The sequence below is a fragment of the Canis lupus genome, chromosome 31, assembly GCF_003254725.2.
Source record: "Canis lupus dingo isolate Sandy chromosome 31, ASM325472v2, whole genome shotgun sequence".
In the NCBI taxonomy this organism is placed as follows: Eukaryota; Metazoa; Chordata; class Mammalia; order Carnivora; family Canidae; genus Canis; species Canis lupus.
The window spans coordinates 35,143,136-35,155,503 of NC_064273.1; the positions used below are offsets into that span (position 1 = coordinate 35,143,136).

A 12,368-nucleotide genomic window follows, 5' to 3' on the forward strand; every position below is an offset into this window, starting at 1 on the left:
AGGGCCAAATCGCCAAGTCAGGTGAAATTCTCCCCATTTCTCCCCACCACCACCCCGCCCTGTATATCAAAATACAAAATATACTCTTCCCACTTCCCACTTTATATGTGTTTGGCATTTCTGGATATGTATCAAAGAACTCAAAACGTAGCCGAACAGGGTGTACGTGCGGTTCGACATCCTTACACTCGACGGAAGGTGAGGCGGTAGGTAGCAACATTGAATATGAACATGAAGCCTTGATTTCATTGATAAAGTAGGTCATCTCGAATTCTTTTCCCATATGATTTTTACTGCAAGTAAATGATTGCTGGTGAGGCATCAAATGGAGAGAACCATAACCTTGGAAACCTCTCGGAAATGACAATTTCCGAGTTTTAATCACTATGGCTCATAAAAATATATATATATATATATATATTTTGTCATATATTTTGACATATATATATGTCAACAACAATAAAAGCCTCTTAATTCTCTTGCAGGCTGTTTTCAAAACACAGATGCTCAATAGAGAAGATAAGACTTACAGGAAGGGACGCTGGAGAGAGGGGAGAGCCATCGGAATTCACAGCCGGGTTTCACTGTCACCTCGAACCTAGCCCCAGCCCGATGGGAGGGATGGAGTCAGGCAAAACTAGGGTGCTGCTAGTAACTTGGGGTTCAAATCCCTTGGATCCAGCTCACAGCCAGGCACAAAGTGGCTGCTGGACACTCAGCAGCGGCCGGGCATGGAGGGGGCTCCCTGCACCCACCGAGGCCTGCCTGACACTCGCCTGCCTCACCTGATGGCCTGTTTTCTTTCTCCACCCAGAAAAGTTGACCTTTAGGATGACATATATACCGAAGCTTCTGCAGCAAGGACAATGCACAGAAGGGCATGTGCCCTCTCAACCTCTGGGATTATAAACACTCTCTCAAGGGTCAGCCCAGCCCGTGTTGGGAACCGCGACCCCAGGACTGGCTATCTCCTGATGGCTCCTGAGCACATTTCAAATGCAAATGATCGCTTGGTAATTAATTCCAGCCTTGCTACTATTTGGTCCTGGACATCACAAGTAATTGACGGGATGAACCGCCAGTTGTGCTGCCGGTGGCCCCCATGGGACATTTGGGATCTTATGAGCGATACACTCTACGGTGACTTGGGATCTTATGAGCGATACACTCTACGGTGACTTGACGTTGCCGGTTTGCCGATTAGGATCCTCGGTTTATGTATACAATGGAATATTACTCAGCTATTAGAAATGACAAATACCCACCATTTGCTTCAACGTGGATGGAACTGGAGGATATTATGCTGAGTGAAGTAAGTCAATCGGAGAAGGACAAACATTATATGTTCTCATTCTTTTGGGGAATATAAATAATAGTGAAAGGGACTATAAGGGAAGGGAGAAGAAATGTGTGGGAAATATCAGAAAGGGAGACAGAACGTAAAGACTGCTAACTCTGGGAAACGAACTAGGGGTGGTAGAAGGGGAGGAGGGCGGGGGGTGGGAGTGAATGGGTGACGGGCACTGGGTGTTATTCTGTATGTTAGTAAATTGAACACCAATAAAAAATAAATTAAAAAAAAAAAAGGATCCTCGGTACGTTGCTCACCATTGTCTCTCCCTCTCTCCCCCTCTCCCCAACCCCCTGCTCTCTCTTGCTTGCTCTCTCTCTCTCTCTCTCATTTCACCAAGAGATATACCAAATGTTATGTTTCCTACATATGCAGAGGTTTGGTGACAGGGAGAAAATGAAAAAAAAAAAACAAAAACACAAGAATAACAAAGAATGTGGCTAAGGACAAACAACGTATAAAACACTGATGTTGACTAATAATGGTAGGCCACAGAAAGGTGGATTTCAGAAATTCATCCAGGCTTTTTGCATGTAGGCTGTGACACCACTAAAGGAAACAAGGTCACCCCGGGTCTACTCTGCACCCCAGATGGAAGCTCTGAGCCGCTAGACAGGACGTGTCCACCTGCCCCATCAGTTTACGGCATCTTGATATATATTTGTCCTGTGTTTATATGGAAGTTTCCCCATGATTTTATGGCATTGTCTGATCCAACACTGGTCACCATGACATCATGGAGTGGAAATGATTGCTCTCCATCCCTCCCAGCTATTCCTGCAGCGCAAACCCAATGGGACAAGACCAGTGGCCAGCCAATATCTTGGGCTTAATAAACAAACCCGACCGGAGTGTATTCTTGTCATACAACAGTTTCCACCTCCAGGTGTTTTCCAGGTTCAGTGAACATCATGGGACAGCCTTTCCCTGGTAAATTTAGAAATCCATCTGCTGCTAGCAGCTCCCATGCACTTTGATCGCCCAGTCTGGAAGTGCTTCAAGGTAAAAGCAGGCTTCCCGAGGAACGAGGAACCATGCTAATTGTAATGAGAGTGAAGCCAGCAGCTTCCAGGGACAGCAGTTGAGCACAGCCTGGGGATGGAGGAGGGTTGGTTAATGGCGAAGAAGAGTAAAACTGCTTTTCTTTGGAAGGGAAGGTTGGAGCTTCATGGGATATGTCTGAAGTTTCTCCAAATGGGCAGGTTTATCAGAGGGACTGATATTAAATATGGAAGTTAGAGACCTCTTTCAATGTCAGGGTGATGTATTTAGGGGCTAAAACAATTAGACCCATCTCCAGAGGGCAACTGGGGGATGTTTGCTCATATTAAAGCACTGGAGTCAACATCTTAGAATCTTTGGGGTCCTGCCTCCGTCCTCTGCAATCTCCTCCGAGGCTCTAAGTGGCCCTTTGGTGTCAGATCCCTCCCCTCCCCAGGAACATTCCAGAAACAGAGGGATATTTACACCTCTGTGATATACTGCTTGTTGCCCTATAAATAAATATTCTTAATAGTTTAGATTTTTCTGAGCAGCCTTCTAGAAAAGATGGTGTAGCACCTTATATGTTCACATCCTATTTTCCAGTTGGGAAGCATGGGGGGTCCTGACCAGAGACTTAAAGATGACCTCAGGAACTGAGACTGGCCCATTGTGCTGTATCCACAGGGCAAAGGAGGTAAGCATCACCCCCCCACCCCCCACCGCCAACACCCACCCCAGCACAGGGTGAGCATTACCAGCAGTGATGTCATCATTGCAAGAGCCCTGCAGAGAGCCCTGAATCCCAGGCCAGTTCCCCTTCAAGCACAGTCGGGCATCCTGTGTTCAGTTCCAGAGAACCCTGAGCTCTTCCCCAAGTCAAACCAAGGAACATCTTCTAAATTACATCCTCCTAAAAATAAAAAGGAGGTATTACATAACCGGTCTTCATTATCCCTGGGATACAAGAAGTCGCCTTTCATATTTTTTTAAAGGAGTCTTTTCCCTCAATTGTTTTGGTGTCACCTCACATTCACTGACGTATGAAAACTAAATCTGGAATCAGTTCCGAACACTTTTCAACACATTTTCCTCTACTGGCACGTGACAGTCAGTGTCAGGGTAGCATGTTGGGGCTCACAACTCAGAGCCCGAGGGACTGGTGAAGTCACCTGCAAGCATCCAACCTGCGTCCAGGACCCAGGAATACAGGAGAGGTTGTGCATCAACACAGAGCCTTGCCCATAAGTAGTCCTTCCTTGAGTTTTCTCCATGAAATCAGAGTGTAAGACAGTCAGAGTCACTGGTGTGGCCAATTGAGGTCGTGCAGCCCTCTGCATCGTCTCAGAGGAGGAACAAGGAGAGCATTCACCACCTACAATTGGCCAGGCACCACTGTAAACCTTTTTATAGGGCACAAACCTACAGCAATCCTACGGGAGGCAGATGTTCTTACCAACCCCCACTTTCCAGATGAGAAAACGGAGGCACAAAACAGGTAAGCTGCCAGAGCCATAGAGCTGGCATGAGGAGGAATGGAGCTTCCAACCCTGAGATATTTATAGCCCAATGAGGAAACCTTTTAGCAGTTCCTAAGCAAAAGCAAAAGCATGTTGAGGACATAAACAGAGTGTGAAAAATGAAAGAAGAGGTCAAAAGTTGCCAAGGTGAGGAGCACATGAGGATCTAGGGAGTCTTTTCTTCTGCAAACTTGCAAAAAGATTCAGGACGTCTAGAAAGAAAAAAAAAAAGCAGATATGGAAGATGAGGGCATAGGTTGAAAAATGTCGAGGGGCATAAGGCAGCTTGGGAGCAAGCATGGATGTGAACATGACATACAGTCCCGGGCTGGGCAGCCTCAGATGCACCTGCTGGAGGGTGGGGGCTGCAGAGCATCAGTGGTAAGTAGGGCTGGACAGACATCCAGGTTTAGCTAAGCTCCATATGGGAAGAAAAGGGCTGGCTTGGTGCACTGAGCGCAGGAGGGACAGACGGACTGTGTAAGGAAAAGAGCCTTCAGGACAAGGACCGCGCAGCTCATGCCACCAGGCATCCTCTTTGAGTGGGCACCAGGCTGGGTGTCCTCCACGGGCTTCGGTCATGCTCAGGCTGCTGAGATGGAGGGAACCGGATGCAGGGAGGTAGGACCAGGAATGGAAAACCACGAAAGTCATCTCAAAGAGCACTGTGCCTTTGGAAGCTTTTTTTAAACGCCACATTTTGAAAGCAGAACTCTTTGAAAACATGGACTGCGTGTGCCACTCCCTAGGACTGTGAGCACATTATCTCTTGACACCTGCACCAGATGAGACAGGGCAGTCCCTCGACCCCATCTCCGCGCGGCGCACTTGCGTGGTGAATGCAAGCCAAGGCCAGAACCTGCTCAGTCTACCTTCTCTGTCTCTGAGAGTGGGGCTCGTTACCACCCAAACTGCCACCCCTAAGCAAATCAGGTGCAGTGAAAGGAAGTATGAAGGTATAATGCTTTCGTTACTCTCGATTACTGTAGGCAAAATGTTGAAGCCGATCTGTTTGATCTGTGATGCTGTTGTTACTGCCTCAAGAACCATTTTTGATTTGGAAAGGCAGCCCGAGTGGGTACACTGGAGATGCCACCTAAAATTGTCAAGTAATTTAATTTTACATGCATGTTTTATGTGCAGGGAAAATACACATGTTGCACACAGTGGAGAAGAGAAAAAAATTGGAGACCAGCGTTTACGATGCCGTCTTTATGGGAGCGTTCTTGGTTATTGTGTAAAATGTGACCCCGTTCATGGGAAAGAAGCCATGAAAAATGGTCACTTCTGCTGCACGTGCTGATAACGGCAAAATAAGATGGACAGGAATTGACATAGAATTTTCGTAATAAAGACTGATGCAATGTCCTGCTGCATCAACGCAAATCCAATTCCTGAGTTTTTGTTATTAAATGTCTTGTGAGTAACAGATGAAGAAGCAATTTGGTGATCACAGCCTCTATCTCTCTCTCTCCTTTGTGCTAATGGTGTTTCAGACCCCAGCCCCCAGCTGCTCCTGCCTCTGCAGGTTGCTCAGGCAGTTTTAGGAGATGCCCCAGCCCTGCCCCCCGCAGGAGACCCATCCACCTCCATGTCTCCCTCTAGGCTCTTGAGCCTCTGCAACCACACTCCTGGCACCTGGTACCTCTCCATAGCAGGTGATGTCCCCCTCCCAACTACAGACAGCAGGAAGAATGGGGAGCACCTGCTGTGCTGTGCAACACGGTATCCTTTGGGGGTGTCTCCTGCCAGGCAAAGTGATTGCCACTTGTCACACATCAGGATTTAGATAAATAATTATTGGCATGGTCGAAGCAGTGGTAACCAGGCACAGAGCCCGCGTAGCCATCTTCCAGCTGAGTGTTAGCAGCTAAGACCTCAACTTCACCTAGACGCCCCTCACCCCAGAGAAGTGTCTCCACCAAATGAGAACCAGCACCTCCCACGCCTCTCTGGCAGCCCACGGTCCATATCTGGCTGACCTAGGTAGGGTTCAAGGGGTTGGCCCAATTGCCACAGCTGAACAAATGCTGCGGACACTTTGTGCTTCCAGGGCACCCCGGCAAGGTCAGGCTGAGTCCAGCTGGAACCCCACTCCTGGCTTACCTGGCTCCTCGTGCTGCCCTTCCTCCACCAATCCCTCAGTATCCTGCCCAAGAAGCTCCTGCTCAGTTTCTGCTTCTTGGAAACCCTGCGGCAGCCGTAACAAATCCCCACAAACAGAGTGGCTTAAAACATCCAGAATTTATTCTCTCTCAGTTCTGGAGGCCAGAAGTCTGAAACTGAGGTATAGGTGGAGTTGGGATTTGGAAGACGCTGAGGAAGGGACCATCCCATGCCTTCCTAGCTTCTGGTTCTGTCAGCAATCCTGAGCAAACCCTGGCCTGCTGATACGTCATTCCAATCGCTGCCCCCACCTTCACACGGCCTTCTCCCTGTATCTCTGTCTAAATCCCCCTCCACTTTCTCTTATAAGGACACCAGTTATTGAATTTAGAGGCCCACCCCTAAATCCACCTGATTCTCTTTCTCAATCATCACTCGATCTGGAGACCTTATTTACAGAAGTCACATCCTGAGATTCCAAGTGAACACAAAATTTTGGGGAGAGAGGACAATTTTTAACCCATTATAGCAAACTAAGACAACTGAGCAAAGTACCTACAAGCTAGAGTCAGCCAGAGGAGGCAGAGGTCCTCTGATCTCTGCTCTGACCCCATAGCAAGTTACACAGGGCCAAACCCCATGATGGACAGGCAGCATGGCCGTGGCTTTCAGGGGCCTTCCCCTCCACTACGCTGCTCTCCTTCACAAGGATGACAAGTATGACAGAAATCTTGTGAGCAAGGGAAAAGTCAGGCTACTGGGGCACAGGAGTGTGGGTTTAGATGCCTGCTGTTTGCAGCAGTTGTTTGGGAAGGTTGGATACCCAGCATGTAGGAGCCTAGGGGGCTGTAGAAAGCTGGGTTCAGGTGCACCCTCAGGAGGCAGGAAGCCACTGGTCCCATGGGAAGCTGAAATTGGTTTGAACCCCCCACCACTGGCAATAAGGGAAAACAGCAGTAGAGACACCATCCAGAACAAGGGAGGGAGAACCCAGAGCTCCTTCAGACAGCTATGCTTTTTGTACCACTTCCTACAAGGACGGTCAGTCTGGGACCTGCTTACTGTGACCACTTTGCCATAAGATCCATCTTTTCATTCTGAAAGTCTCATAAAATACAGAGGCATGAAGTAGGGGTGGTGGAAGGGGAGGTGGGCGTAGGGTGGGGGTGACTGGGTGACAGGCACTGAGGTGGGCACTTGACGGGATGAGCACTGGGTGTTATTCTATATGTTGGCAAATTGAACACCAATAAAAAATAAATTTATAAAAAAAAATACAGAGGCAAAGAGCACCAAAACGATAAAGGAGGAGAACATGCAGACTCCACAGCGGGCAGTGAAATAAGAGACACAGCAGGTAAAAGCAGCTATGCCCAGAGCCTGGCCAAAGTTAATGGTGGGAACCTGAGGGAAGACCCATGAGTTGCACATGGAGGGTCAAGGAAACAACATGGTCTCCAGAGTTGTCGGGGAACCTCAGTCCCCTTCCAGTTCTGGAAAGTCCACCTGGGCAACTGTTCCTTTTCCTCTTTGATACCTGGTCAGGTAGCTGAGGCTCCTAGCATCCTCATATCCAAATGCCTCCTTTACAACCAACTTCCATTACTTGCCATTGATCTGAGTCCAGCATGCACCAGAGCATTATAAGGAACCGACAGAGAACCCCACAAAGCTATGAGGATCTGTGACACTATATTAAGAACCTTAGATATAAATAAAGCATCTTTACACTGGAAGCCACATGGATCATTACTTGGTCTCACTTGTTTTTCAGATGAGTCTAAGATTCTTGAAACATCTTGCCATGATCACAATCAATGGTCATGAGTGATGAGCTACATCTCTTAAGTAGCCTCAAAAAACAGGTTGAGATAGACCATCCAAAGTCCCTCATTGCTATTACTCATCTACATTCCTTCATGTGTTTGCTCACTCGACAGAAACTGGAGAAGAGGCTGGTAAGCAAAGTCAGATATGATTACTCTCCTTACAGCGCTGAGAGTGAGACAGGTTTGATCAAATGATCATTGAAACAGAAGTGGAATTACACTTCTGAGAAGTGCCACGAAGGATAAATGATGCTATGAGGCTATTTACAAGGGTGATTTTATTTATTTGGGGGCTATGGTGGAAAGAGTCAGGGGCTGAGAGGGCCCGAGGGAGAAGGCTCTTCAGACAGAGGGAATGGGATGTGTGCAGATCCCTGAGATGCCACAGGAAGCAAAAACAGCACTGGCATCAGGACAGAGAGTGATTTAAGAGAAGGCTGAGGGACACCTGGGTGCTCAATGGTTGAACATCTACCTTTGGCTCAGGTCGTGATCCTGGGGTCCCAGGATTGGGTCCCACATCGGGCTCCCTGAATGGAGCTTGCTTCTCTCTCTGCCTGTGTCTCTGCCTCTCTCTCTCTGTCTCTCATGAATGGATAAATAAAATAATTTTTAAAAATAAGGTAAGGCTGAAAATCCATGTGGGGAGAAAGTGACCAAGAACCTTGGAGACCAAAGCAAGCATCCTGGTCTCTGTTCTCTGGGTAACTAGCATGCTTCCAGCAAGAGGTTAATGTGATGAGAATGCTCTTTCAAAAACAAGCAGACTGGGCAGTGCTTCATGGAGGAGTTAGGTGATTCTTTAAGCGTAGGTGTCACTATTCTATATGCACATATAGAATTCCAAGGTGACATTTAAACATAGAGAAATAGAAAACATAAATCCTAAACATGCAGAGAAAGAAAGAAAGGAAAAAAAATCATCACACAAAGAAAGACAGGAGAAAGTCTGAATACAACAAAGTCGAAAAAAAGTAAGGTAGGAAAAGGAAGTTCAATATGTCATCATGACAATGAATGGATATGGACAAAGTTAGAGTTTGTGCAGGCCTCTCTAGAAGGGCCCAGGAGAAATGGGACAGCAAACCAATGGTTTCCAGTCCACCGGGCTTTACCTTTTTAACCAGGATCATTTTTGTCAAAACAAAACAAAAAATGTTTTAAAGGGGAATAAAATATTCTTGGGTTAAGTATGAGAAAAGAGAATGGGGGGACCCAGGCTGGATATCAGAATGTCATTACAGCAGCCTATGCAGGTGATGACTAATACACTTAGAGTCACCTTTTCCAGGACATCCTCAACTGTGTCCACAGAACAAATTCTGAGGAAGAAAAATTGAGGTCAAAGAGTTTCTCATTTTCAGTAGGAATTGCTCAAGGTTCTCTCTTGGAAGTCGGCCCCCTTCAGTGCTATCACATTATTTATAAATAGTCTTGTTAAATTCTTATTGCATTTGAACCAAGTGCAGGCACTGTTCTAGATCACAAGAGGGAATGACACAGACAAAAGCCACATCCTTGCGGATCTACCATTCCACGCCAGTTGGGGAGGAAGGCAAACCACACGAAAACTACATCAAGAAATAATCATTTCAGGGGCAGCCCGGGTGGCTCAGTGGTTTAGCGCCACCTTCAGCCCAGGGCGTGATCCTGGAGACCCCGGATGGAGTCCCGCATCGGGCTCCTAGCATGGAGCCTGCTTCTCCCTCCTCCTGTGTCTCTGCCTCTCTCTCTCTCTCTCTCTCTGTCTCTCTCATGAATAAATAAATAAAATATTTAAAAAAAAAATAAAAGAAATAATCATTTCAGACAACAAAATGTTATGGGAAGATAAAATAGCTGCACTGATGAGCTGGGACTTCGAGGTCTGAGTCAATGAAGGTCTCCTGAGCCAGGACTTGAGTGACCGGGAGGAAGAGCCTCCCTGGCAGAGGGGTGGCAGTGGGTAGGCTGTGAAGCAGAATTCCCGGGGCACAGCTCCAGGAAAGAAGTGTCCATGTGGCCGGTGTATGATGACTGACAGGTTGAGTGGGCTCCTTCCAACGAGATGACCAAGATTCACATACACACCCATGTCTATGGGGAAGGGCAGGGGGCAAGAAAGATACTGATGAGCATGTCAAACCCTAATTGTGTCTTCCTTCCCAAGAGTCAGGGATCTTGATGGGATGAGCACTGGGTGTTATACTATATGTTGGCAAATTGAACTCCATTAAAAAAATATATACAAAAAAATGAGTCAGGGATCTCAACTTTAGTGTTATTATGTGCTCTTGGAGTTCATATACAACATCTCTTCAATCATGACAACAAACAGCAGACGCAGACAACATCACCTCCATTGTCATGTTAGGAAGCAGAATCTGAGCAAGACAAGTCACACAGCTTCCAAGAAGCAGAGTCTAGCTTTAAACCCACATTGCACTGACTTTCAAAGTTCATGTTCTTGCTACCGTGAGCCAAGGGACACTGGCTTGTACACTGACATTGGGATGAGGCTTTAGAAACCAACAAGCAGGGGATCCCTGGGTGGCACAGCGGTTTAGTGCCTGCCTTTGGCCCAGGGCGCGACCCTGGAGACCCGGGATCGAATCCCACGTCGGGCTCCTGGTGCATGGAGCCTGCTTCTCCCTCTGCCTGTATCTCTGCCTCTCTCTCTATCATAAATAAATAAAATTTAAAAAAAAAAAAGAAACCAACAAGCAATGCCTCAAGCAAGCTTGTAAAACTCATAAAGGGGACATGGTTTTCATGACTTCATTAACCACAGGATTTGAGGAGTCACCTACTTCCAAATTATATGTATATTATGATCATACATCTGACATATCAACAAAAAATAATTGTTAGGAGAAAATGAGAGAGCAAGGAAAATGTCATATGGGGGCACCTGGGGGGCTCAGGGGTTGAGTGTCTGCCTTCAGCTCAGGGTGTGATCCTGGGGTCCTGGGATCGAGTCCCGCATGGGGCTCCCCACAGGGAACCTGCTTCTTCCTCTGCCTGTGTCTCTGCCTCTCTCTCTCTCTCTCTCTCTCTCCCTCTCTTTCATGAATAAATAGAATATTTTTAAAAAGAAAAGAAAACTTCGTATGGCAGCATCCTATGGTGAAGTAGCCATTGCAGGTAAGAATTACATTTTAATTAATTAATTGCTACTACGTCTATTCTCACACTAGAAATGGTTGTTTCTGACAGTCTTGCTTCCCCTTGTAATAATAAACTCTGATTCTACTAATTACCAACTCCTCTTTAAATTCAGAATGATAATATTTGTCATGACTATTTCACAGTAAGTTTTTAAGGCAGAAATGAGGCTTATAAAAGGACTTTGGGGGTCTGTCCTGGATACACAAGCCAAAAGTGGGTGACTGCAATGGCTTTCGAACATTTTCAAATGAACTGGAAAGAAGGAATCGAACAGTGACCACTGGTGCATGGGAGTCTGAAGGATCCTCACCCAACACAGAGGTCATAAAAGACACAGAGGTCTTTTGAAAAGAAAACTTGAGAAAAAATTTGAAAGGAAACTCCAACCAGCAATGGGTATGCGATGTCAGGCAGTGCAAGGGTTTCCGTTTTGAATGCCGAGTTGACTACATTGGGAGATCACATTAAAGGAATAATGTTTGCATAATTAAGCAGAGGAAAAAGTTCAACAAAGATCTGGGCCCATCATTCTCTAAAATTAGCAAATTTCAGTGAAAAGAAATCTCCTGAGCCTTTGTCTTTGGCTGTAGGAGATGGATTTGAATTTTAGACTCTGCAGGATCACAGAAGCACAGCTGGAGATTATTCTGGGCAGATGAGCAGAGGTAGAGCCTTTTTTTTATAGATAAATTTATTTTTTATTGGTGTTCAATTTACCAACATACAGAATAACACCCAATGCTCATCCCGTCAAGTGCCCCCATCTTTACCCCAAAGATACAGAGGTAGAGCCTTGATGGGACACATACTGCCTTTCCCCTTCCCTATCAGCACCAGGACATACTCCCCAGAAGCTACTTCAGAGTCAGGATCACCCTCAACATGCACAGATGAACTCAAAACCTCTTACTAGCAGCCATTAAAATGGCTTCATTCATTTTTTTGAAAGTTATGATTTGCTTTTTTTTTTAAGATTTTATTTATTTATTCATGAGAATACACAGAGAGGAGAGAGAGAGAGAGAGGCAGAGACACAGGCAGAGGGAGAAGCAGGCTCCATGGAGGGAGCCGGACGTGGGACTTGATCCAGGATCACACCCTGGGCTGCAGGCGGCACTAAACCGCTGAGCCACCGGCGCTGCCCATGATTTGCTTTTTTAACGTCCACGGTAAAACATGTTTTAAAGTACAGAAATATATAAATTAGGAGCAAAACATTACCTTTACAACTCCCAACTTCAAGTACAAAAGGAGAAAACCATAGGTAACATTTTCCTATGAATTCTTTCAGAAGTATATATGTATGTTAAAAGTACATAATCTGTATGTACTTTTGAAATACACAAATAAGATAAAAATATGCATGCTACTGTAATGGCACCCCATTTTTGTTATTTGATAATCTACTGTTTTGGTCAGTGCACATGGATCTAC

The 12,368-nt window shown here is 46.1% G+C and overlaps 1 protein-coding gene and 1 long non-coding RNA gene across 4 annotated transcripts in view; both read right to left on the bottom strand.

Annotated features, from left to right (window-relative positions):
* DSCAM (DS cell adhesion molecule) overlaps window positions 1-12,368 on the bottom strand; it is a 734,179-nt gene that overhangs the window by 659,782 nt on the left and 62,029 nt on the right. The window lies entirely within an intron of this gene.
* LOC125754164 (uncharacterized) overlaps window positions 1,813-12,368 on the bottom strand; it is a 37,121-nt gene continuing 26,565 nt past the window's right edge. The window contains exons 2-3 of the long non-coding RNA XR_007407690.1: window positions 3,091-3,245; window positions 1,813-2,443 (exon numbers count right to left, since the gene is read on the bottom strand). This is a non-coding gene — a long non-coding RNA (uncharacterized LOC125754164). The remainder of the gene's footprint in view (window positions 2,444-3,090; window positions 3,246-12,368) is intronic.